A 10,702-nucleotide genomic window follows, 5' to 3' on the forward strand; every position below is an offset into this window, starting at 1 on the left:
AGAGCGACAGATAGAGAAGAAGAGGATGATAATTACATGCCTCCCTCCGAAGACGAGGCAAGCCTCAGCGACGACGAATTTGTCGTGCCTGAGGATCCCATCGAACAGGAGCACTTTAAGCGCAGGCTTATGGCCACAGTGAGTAGCCTTAAGTAAAAACAACAACAGCTTAGAGTTGATCAAGACTTGCTAGCCGACAGATGGACGGAAGTCCTTGCGGCCGAGGAATACGAACTTGAACGCCCCTCCAAGAGCTACCCAAAGCGCAGGTTGCTACCCCGTTTAGAGGAGGAAGCACTTAAGCCTACATCACCAGCGCATGATGCGGCTAACCGTCCACCTCACGGCCGCGACAGAGAGTCCTCCCGGCCCTCCACTCAAGCCGCACCCCGGCGTCGCTCAAAAAATACCAAGGCACGGGGAAATGCGCTAGACCTACGAGATATGTTGGAAGATGGGGAAAGGCAAACAAGATCGATCTACGGATCGCGCGGGCGCCCCACGACACAAGACGATAACCGTCACGCCGGATACAGTAAATCCGGCCGGGCCGAACACAGCAGACAAAGCTCATTTAAGATATGTCGTGATACAGCCCAGTACAGAGGCGCCGCACACCCACTATGCTTCACAGATGAAGTAATGGGTCATCAAATCCCAGAGGGTTTCAAACCCGTAAACATTGAATCATACGATGGCACAACAGATCCTGCGGTATGGATCAAGGACTATCTCCTTCATATCCACATGGCCCGTGGCGATGATCTACACGCCATCAAATACCTCCCACTCAAGCTTAAAGGACTAGCTCGGCATTGGCTTAACAGCCTGCCAGCAGAATCAATTGGTTGTTGGGAGGACCTGGAAGCCGCATTCCTCGACAACTTCCAGGGCACTTATGTGCGACCACTAGACGCCGATGACCTGAGCCACATAATTCAGCAGCCAGAAGAATCTGCCAGACAATTCTAGACACGGTTCTTAACCAAGAAAAATCAAATCGTCGACTGTCCGGACGCAGAGGCCCTAGCAGCCTTCAAGCATAACATCTGTGGCGAGTGGCTTGCCCGGCACCTTGGACAGGAAAAGCCGAAATCTATGGCAGCCCTCACGACACTCATGACCCGCTTTTGCGCCGAAGAAGACAGCTGGCTGGCTCGTAGCAATAACATTACCAAGAGCCCTGATAATTCGGATACCAAGGACAGCAATGGCAGGTCGCGTCGCACCAAGCACAAGCGCCGCATTAACAGCGACAACGCTGAAGATACGGCAGTTAATGCCGGATTCATAGGCTCTAAGCCCGGTCAGCGGAAAAAGCCATTTAAGAAGGACACTCCGGGCCCATCCAGTTTGGACTGAATACTCGATCGCTCGTGCCAGATACATGGCACCCCCGAAAAACCAGCCAATCACACCAACAGGGATTGTTGGGTGTTCAAGCAGGCCGGCAAGTTAAATGCCAAAAACAGAGACAAGGGGTTGCACAGCGACGAGGACGAAGAGCCCCGGCCGCCGAACAATAGTGGACAGAAGGGCTTCCCCCACAAGTGCGGACGGTGAACATGATATACGAAACCCACATCCCCAAAAGGGAGCGGAAGCGTGCACTCAGGGACGTATACGCGTTGGAGCCAGTCGCCCTAAAGTTCAACCCATGGTCCTCCAGTCCGATCACTTTTGACCGAAGGGACCACCCCACTAGCATCCTCCATGGCGGATTCGCCGCATTGGTTCTAGACCCAATCATTGATGGATTCCACCTCACTAGAGTCCTTATGGACGGCGGCAGCAGCCTGAACCTGCTTTATCAGGATACAGTGCGGAAAATGGGCATAGATCCCTCAAGGATTAAACCCACAAAAATGACCTTTAAAGGCGTCATACCAGGTGTAGAGGCCAACTGTACAGGCTCAGTTACACTTGAAGTGGTCTTCGGATCCCGGATTATTTCCGAAGCGAGGAGTTAATGTTCGACATAGTCCCGTTCCGCAGTGGCTATCACGCACTGGTCGGACGAACCACATTTGCAAAGTTCAATGTGGTGCCGCACTACGCATATCTCAAGCTCAAGATGTCAGGCCCTCGAGGAGTCATTACAGTCAATGGAAACACCGAACGGAGGAGCACACGGCGGCCCTCGCAGTGGAAGTACAAAGAAGCCTCTCAAGGCAATTCTCCAGTCCGGCTATTAAACGTCCGGACACCGTCAAGCGTGCCCGGAGTAACCTACAACAAGACCGCCTGGCACATTCCGAGCAAGCGTAGCAATACGGCCCCAACCCCAGCCCTCGCGAAACTGCGAAATCAGTACTACGCGTACATAACTACGCTCTGAAAATACCATGGGCACAGGGGGAGGGGCACGACCACGGCACGCCCAAAAATGCGGCTCAACTGCACTAGGGGCTCCCGATTTTGTCATTATTTCCTACTTTCAGGACTCCACTCTTCGGAAGGCTTGTCCGGCAGTACAACCGCCGAACACACGATGCAACAGCCAAGGAGGCAGAAAGCTATGTCGAATTCCCAGGTGGTCTCTATAACGAGCAAAATACCTGTCTTACATACCATCTCGCGGCTCGCCCCTGGAGGGGGACATGTCAAATAGTCCCATCTCTTGCTTATCGCACTATTTGTATCGTTCTGCTTTCACAACAGCCTTTTAAAATAAACAATGCTTAGCTTCAGCTTATTATTGCATTCTTTATTCATTTCTTATATGTTCAGTTATGACATTTAGCACCCGTACACTTTGGTACGGTCCATACGCCAGGGGCTCAAGCACCCCATAATACGGCATGAGAAGTCCGAACACTTTCACAAAGTGCGGCCCTCCGAACTAATAGCATTATATGCATCAACTCTGAATCATGTCTTTGGTCAATAGTTGGGTTTGCCCGGCTCCCATGTTTTGGTACCTTATGTTCCGCTATATCGGCTAAGGTACCGCTGGGAGAACTACTGAGATTGTGCCCCGGTTGAGCTGGGCTAAGAACATCAGTAGAGAAAGCTAAAACTGACTGTCATGATAGGGCGAGAGCTGGTCGTTGTTCGGGAGGTTTCGAGTCCCTAAAGACTTATGCCGCTTAGAGCGAGGAGTCGGCTTTGTCCGTCCTAGGCATGTATAGTGCCTCGAACTCGGTCTTCTGAACACTAGGGGATTCGCCGAAATTTAAAATTATAAAATTCTCTGGCTAAGTGAGAGTGATAACGCATTATAGTCCGATTGCCTTGTTCGTTGTGCTGAGCACCTCCCTCGAAGGACCCAAGAATGGGAAAAAGAGTGCTCAGGTTTATCCCGAACACCCCAGCACTCGTGGCATGGGGGCAGAAGCCGACGACTCGCCATCTCTCAGACTCAATAAACGGCCGCATAGAAGGTAATATTTTAAATTAAAACAAGCGTTGCATAGCACATATCAACAAGTTTTCAGCGCACAGGATAAAACGAACAAGTTCACTCAAATATTACATCTTTGGAACATTCGTCCGCCACAAGGCGGGCGCCCTTCAGGACGACCTCATAATACATCTCAGGGTGGCGATGCTCCTTGCCCTGCGATGGCCCGTCCTTCACAAGCTTCTCCGCATCCATCTTGCCCCAGTGCACTTTAGCACGGGCAAGCGCCCTACGGGCACCTTCGATGCAAACGGAGCGCTTGACGACTTCAAGCCACGGACAGGCATCCACCAGCCGCCTCACCTGCCCGAAGTAGCTCCCAGGTAGGGCCTCTCCAGGCCACGGCCGAACTATAAGGCCCTTCATGGCCTGTTCAGCCACCTTATGGAGCTCGACCAGTTGCTTCAGATGGTCGCTCAAGGGCACCAAGTGTCCGGCCTCAGCATACTGAGACCAGAACACCTTCTCTGTCGAGCTGCCCTCCTCGGCCCGGTAGAAGGCGGCGGCATCTGACACGCTACAGGGAAAATCTGCGAATGCTCCTGGAGAGCTCCGGATTCGGGTAAGTAACAAGTAATTCACTTTCACGTGCTTGCTCTGCATAAAGAATGCCTTACCCACCGCTATCTTCTTCATCGCCTCAACTTCCTGGAGGGCTTTCCGGGCTTCGGCCATGGCAGACTTGGCGCTTTCAGGGGCCGTCGCGAGCTCGGACTCTCGCGTCTTTGAGTCAAGCTCCAAACTCTCATGTTTTTTTATGAGAGCCTGGAGCTCTTGCTGCACCTCGCCAACCCGCGCCTCATGTTTCTCCCGCTCGGTGCGCTCCGTGGCCGCCTTCTTTTCGGCCTCGGAAAGCGCTTGCTTAAGGGTCGCCACCTCAGTCGTGGCCCCTAGAACACCAATAGCGATCCTGTCATTTTTTGCAACTACATCTTTTTAAATACACTCCACAAGGTATTACTTACCTTTTTTTCCTCGAGCTCCTTTTTAGCAAGGGCGAGCTCTTGATCGGACTGCTCGAGGCTCTGCTTCAGCGCATCCACCTCCGTGGTTAGTGCGGCAGAGGCCAGCAGCGAAGCCTGCATACGCATATTGACTTAATTACGTTAGACTCCTGCGAGTGTTGTTAGATACTCTATTCGGCTTTTCTTTTCGAATGCCAAACAGAGCATCAGGGGCTACTGTCTATGCGGTAATATTTCACATATTTTTCACATACCTCAAAGCCTGGTAGCAGGCTGGCACAGGCTTCAGTCAGCCCGCTTTCGGCGGACTGGACCTTCTGGATCACCGCACTCATAATAGTGCGGTGCTCCTCGTCGATGGAGGCGCCATTAAGCACCTCCAGCAAATTATCCGGTGCCTCTGGTTGGACGGAGGTCACCGGCGTCGTAGGCTTGCCCTTCTTACTAGGGGGCCGCCTGCCGGACTACGGAACCATCAAAGGTTCCGGTGCGGTGTCCGGCCCAGGGCCGGACTTGGAGCCCTTGGGGGTTTTTTCCCCTTTGCGCCTGGAGTCCGGGAGGTCGCCTTGCGGCGCCTTCAGGACCACCTCCTCCTGGCTTGGAACCTTTTGGGACAACACCTCGGCGTCGTCCGTAGGGCGGGGGGAGGTAGCGGTCGGAAGTGAAAAACTATTCACATCCGACGAATCCAGGGAGCCGCTCGACGACACGTCGAGCCGGGCTTTGGGCGGACTGCATAATCATATTCGGCGCCAGGAGAAGCTGTGCAATAAAGGAACGCCATGAGTCACTCAGGTATCCGAATACTTACGATTTTGCGAGGGGCTTGGCCCTGAGCGGCCAATCCTCTTCGCCGTCGTCGGCTTTGGTGGAGTAGTCCGTAGGAAGGGTCCTCCCTTTCTTGGACCCTCCGGCCTCCCCAGTTGGGGCAGCCTTCCTTTTCTTTCGTCCCCCTGCTGGGGAAGAGACCTCTCTTTCCTCCTCCTCGTCTTCGTGGGAGGAGTGCGCCTCAGAGTCATCGGATGATGAGTCTGACTCCACCGGGCACCGGGAACTCTTCCGGGTTCCGTGGCCTTCTTCTTGGCCTTCTTCTCCGGCACCACGTAAGGTGCCGGAACCAGCAGCTCCACCAAGCGGGCGTCCGCTGGGTCTTCGGGCAAAGGAGCCGGACAGTTGATCTGTTCGGTCGTCCTCTTCCAGTCCTGTCAAAGGCATGGGGACTTAGATCCCGCATAGAGTCAAACTATGAAAGACAAATATCCTGTAAGAGGTAAAAACATCTTACCACATTGGCTTGATGCTGCGCGCTGAATCCGCGATCCTCGGTAGCGGATGCGGGAGCCTCGGCGCCCTTGAATAGCACCTTCCAGGCATCTTCGTACGTTGTGTCGAAGAGCCTGCTCAGAGTTCGGTGCTGGGCCGGGTTGAACTCCCACAAGCTGAAATCCCGTTGTTGGCACGGGAGGATCCGGCGGATGAGCATGACCTGGACTACGTTAACAAGTTTGAGCTTCTTGCTCACCAGGTTTTGGACGCATGTTTGGAGTCCGGTCAGCTCTCCTTTTTTACCCCACGGCAGGCCCTTCTCTTTCCAGGAGGTGAGCCGCGTAGGGATTCCGGATCGGAACTTGGGGGCTGCGACCCATTCAGGGTCACGCGGCTCGGTGATGTAGAACCACCCCGGTTGCCACCCCTTTATGGTCTCCACGAAGGAGCCCTCGAGCCATAGGACGTTGGGAATCTTGCCCACCATGGCGCCTCCGCACTCCGCCTGGAGGCCGCCCACTACCTTCGGCTTGACATTGAAGGTCTTCAGCCATAGGCCGAAGTGGGGCTGGATGCAGAGGAAGGCCTCACACACGACGATGAACACCGAGATGTCGGGGATGAAGTTTGGGGCCAGATCGTGGAAGTCCAGGCCGTAGTAGAACATGATTCCCCGGACAAATGGGTGGAGAGGGAAGCCTAGTCCACGGAGGAAATGGGTGAGGAACACCACCCTCTCATGGGGCCTGGGAGTGGGGATGAGCTGCCCCTCGTCTGGGATCCGGTGCGCGATGTCGTCAGACAAGTATCCGGCTTTCCTCAGCTTCTTGATGTGTCCCTCCATAACGGAGGAGACCATCCACTTGCCTCCCGCTCCGTACATGGCTGGAGAAGGTTGAGGTGGGGAATGCGGACTTGGGCGCTGGAGCTTGAGTGCGCGAAAATGGATGAGCAAAGGAGGAAGAAGGCGTGGATGGAAAGGCGGATCCTTATCCCCTTATATGGGCGGATGAAACTATGCGTCCCCACCAGCCTGGTAAAACTCGCTTATCTCCCAAGCGCCGTAATCAATGGCGCGGTTGGGTTACCCATGCCCGTATTGATGAGAATCCCGGGATAAGGGGACACGATCTCTGCTTCGACAAGACGTGCCAAGGAAACCGCCTCGCAAAACGCGCTGAGGTGGGACAGTAAAAACAGTTCAAATAAAGGCTTGGCTGTGGCGTGGTGACACGCTACGGAATACGTCAGCAGATTAGATTTGTGTATTCTCTCTATGGTAGTATGTGGAACTTATTTTGCAGAGCCGGACACTATCCTCGTGTTCAAAATCTTCTATGAAGTATTTGGAGGAGGAACCCACCTTGCAATGCCGAAGACAATCTGCGTGCCGGACTCGTCGTCATTGAAGCCTGGTTCAGGGGCTACTGAGGGAGTCCTGGATTAGGGGGTGTCCGGATAGCCAGACTATAACCTTTGACCGGACTCTTGGACTATGAAGATAATAGATTGAAGACTTCGTCCCGTGTCCGGATGGGACTTTCCTTGGCGTGGAAGGCAAGCTTGGCAATAGGGATATGTAGATCTCCTCCCATTGTAACCGACTCTGTGTAACCCTAGCCCTCTCTGGTGTCTATATAAACTGGAGGGTTTTAGTACATAGGACAAACAACAATCATACCATAGGCTAGCTTCTAGGGTTTATCCTCTTTGATCTCGTGGTAGATCTACTCTTGTACTACCCATATCATCAATATTAATCAAGCAGTAGTAGGGTTTTACCTCCATCAAGAGGGCCCGAACCTGGGTAAAAACATTGTGTCCCTTATCTCCTGTTACCATCCGCCTAGACGCACAGTTTGGGACCCCCTACCCGAGATCCGCCGGTTTTGACACCGACGCCTACCACTTGCTTATCATGCCTCCCATTTTGCTAAGCCAAGCCTCTAACCCACCTTGTCCTAGCAAACCATTGTTTGGCTATGTTACCGCTTTGCTCAGCCCCTCTTATAGCGTTGTTAGTTGCAGCTGAAGATTGGAGCTTGTTCCGTGTTGGAACATGGATATATTTTGTTGGGATATCTTAATATCTCTTATTTATTTAATGCATCTATATACTTGGTAAAGGGTGGAAGGCTCGGCCTTATGCCTGGTGTTTTGTTCCACTCTTGCCGCCCTAGTTTCCGTCATATCGGTGTTATGTTCCCGGATTTTGCATTCATTACACGGTTGGGTTATAATGGGAACCCCTTGACAGTTCGCTTTGAATAAAACTCCTCCAGCAAGCCCAACATTGGTTTTACCATTCGCCACCTAGCCTCTTTTTCCCTTGGGTTAGGCCAGCCCAAGGGTCATCTTTATTTTAACCCCCCCCCCCCGGGCCAGTGCTTGTCTAAGTGTTGGCCCGGAACAGAGCCACTTGCGGCACCACCTCGGGGAAAGTTGAGGGCTGGTTTTAGCTGTACGTAGTGTTCATCCGGTGTTGCCCTGAGAACGAGATATGTGCATCTCCCATCAGGATGTCGGCGCATCAGGCGGTCTTGCTAGACTTGTTTTACCATTGTCGAGGATGTCTTGTAACCGGGATGCCAAGTCTGATCGGATTGTCTTGGGAGAAGGAATATCCTTCGTTGACCATGAGAGCTTGTGATGGGCTAAGTTGGGACACCCCTGCAGGGTTATGAACTTTCGAAAGCCGTGCCTGCGGTTATGGGCAGATGGGAATTTGTTAATGTCCGGTTGTAGAAAACCTGAAGTTGATCTTAATTAAAATGCACCAACCGCGTATGTTACCGTGATGGTCTCTTCTCGGCGGAGTCCGGGAAGTGAACACGGTGTTGGAGTAATGCTTGATGTAGGTTGTTCTAGGATCACTTCTTGATCATAGTTGTTCGATCGTGCTTTTGCCTTCTCTTCTCGCTCTCATTTGCGTATGTTAGCCACCATATTGCTGCAGCTCCACCTCATACCTTTTACCTTACCCATAAGCTTAAATAGTCTTGATCGGGAGGGTGTGAGAGTACTGAGTCCCCGTGATACTTCCAAAACCAGTTTGCAGGTACCGATGATATCGTACAGGTGACGCAGATGAGCTCAGGAGGAGCTCGATGAAGATCTCGTTCATAATGTTGTTCCGTATCCAGTTGATCAGCAGTGGAGCCCAGTTGGGACGATCGGGGATATGTGTAGCATTTGGGGAAGTCTTCTTTTATTTTGGTTCCGTAGTCGGACCTTGAGTGTATTTGGATGGATGTAATGCTTTATTCATGTATCTCTTTCCCTTATGTATTACATGGGTTGTGTGAAGATTACCTCACTTGCGACATTGCTTTCAATGCGGTTATGCCTCTAAGTCGTGCTTCGACACGTGGGAGATATAGCCGCATCGAGGGCGTTACACTAACCATGACGTTTGGCTTGAGGAACGCCGGCGCCACCTTCTAATGATGCATGCAGAAGTGCCTCCTCAAGCAGCTCGGCATAAATGCTCATGTCTACGTGGACGACGTGGTGGTAAAAACGGAGAAGCATGGAACACTGCTGGAAGACCTCAAAGAGACCTTCGAGAACTTGCGCCGATTTCAGATCAAGCTCAACCCAGAGAAGTGCGTCTTCAGAGTACCAGCCGGCCAGCTCCTTGGCTTCCTGGTCTCCGAACGCGGCATAGAATGCAACCCTGTGAAGATCAAGGCAATTGAAAGGATGGAGGTACCCAGCCGACTGCTAGACGTACAAAAATTCACTGGTTGTTTGGCGTCCATCAGCCGATTCATCAGTCGGCTGGGCGAGAAGGCTCTTCCCCTGTACCAACTCATGAAGAAGACCACTTTTTTCGAGTGGAACCACAAGGCGGACGAAGCATTTTTCCAACTAAAGAAGATGCTGGCTACTCCACCTGTCCTGGCGGCTCCGACTCCTAAGGAGCCCATGCTCCTCTACATCGCTGCCACTAGCCGAGTGGTCAGCACAGTCATTGTAGTAGAACGCAAGGAGGAAGGCAAAGCACTACCAGTTCAGAGACCAGTATATTATTTGAGTGAAGTATTGTCGACCTCCAAGCAAAACTACCCCCACTACCAGAAGATGTGCTATGGTGTGCATTTTGCCGCCAAGAAATTGAAGCCTTACTTCCAAGAACATCCAATCACTGTGGTATGCACGGCTCCTCTAGCTGAGATCATCGGCAGCCGAGATGCTTCGGGACGAGTGGCCAAGTGGGCCATAGATTTGGCCCCCTACACCATATACTACCAACCTCGCACTGCCATCAAGTCACAAGCGTTGGCCGACTTCCTCGTCGACTGGGCCGAAACCCAGTATCTACCGCCAGCGCCCGACTCCACTCATTGGCGAATGCATTTCGACGGATCCAAGATGAGCACCGACTTGGGAGCCGGCATCGTCCTCACCTCTCCCAAGGGCGACAAGCTCAAGTATGTGCTGCAAATCCATTTTGCCGCCTCCAACAACGTCGCCGAGTACGAGGCACTCATTCACGGGCTCCGGCTAGCCAAAGAGCTTGGCATTTGCCGGATCCTGTGCTATGGTGACTCCGACTTGGTGGTCCAGCAGTTGTCAGGCAATTGGGACGCCAAGGACGCAAACATGGCGAGCTACCGCTTCCTCGTACAACAACTCAGCGGATATTTTGAGGGGTGCGAGTTTCTCCATGTACCAAGAAACGACAACGACCAAGCAGACGCCCTGGGGCGAATCGGCTCCACCCGTCAGGCGATACCGTCCGGCATCGCCCTCCAGCGCCTCCTCAAGCCGTCCGTCAAGCCATCATCGGAGTCAGACTCCATCTTCGTGCCGGCTCCTCCAGAAGTAGCCGGATCCGACTCAAGAGCCCCCGCAGACGGCATGAGTATTCCGGCAGACGGCATGGGAATCGTGGCAGTCGCACCCGGCTCGGGGACTGCGGTGGTCGGCCCAGAGACTTCAGAGCTCGGCCCGGAGACTTCAGAGCCCGGCCCGGGGACTACACCAACCCGCCCGGGGACTTCATCGACACAACAAGTGGCTGCCGACTCCAACCTGCCACCTCCCGGCCCAGCCGCCCTCGTCC

Source organism: Triticum urartu, chromosome 6 (assembly GCF_003073215.2).
Source record: "Triticum urartu cultivar G1812 chromosome 6, Tu2.1, whole genome shotgun sequence".
Classification (NCBI taxonomy): Eukaryota; Viridiplantae; Streptophyta; class Magnoliopsida; order Poales; family Poaceae; genus Triticum; species Triticum urartu.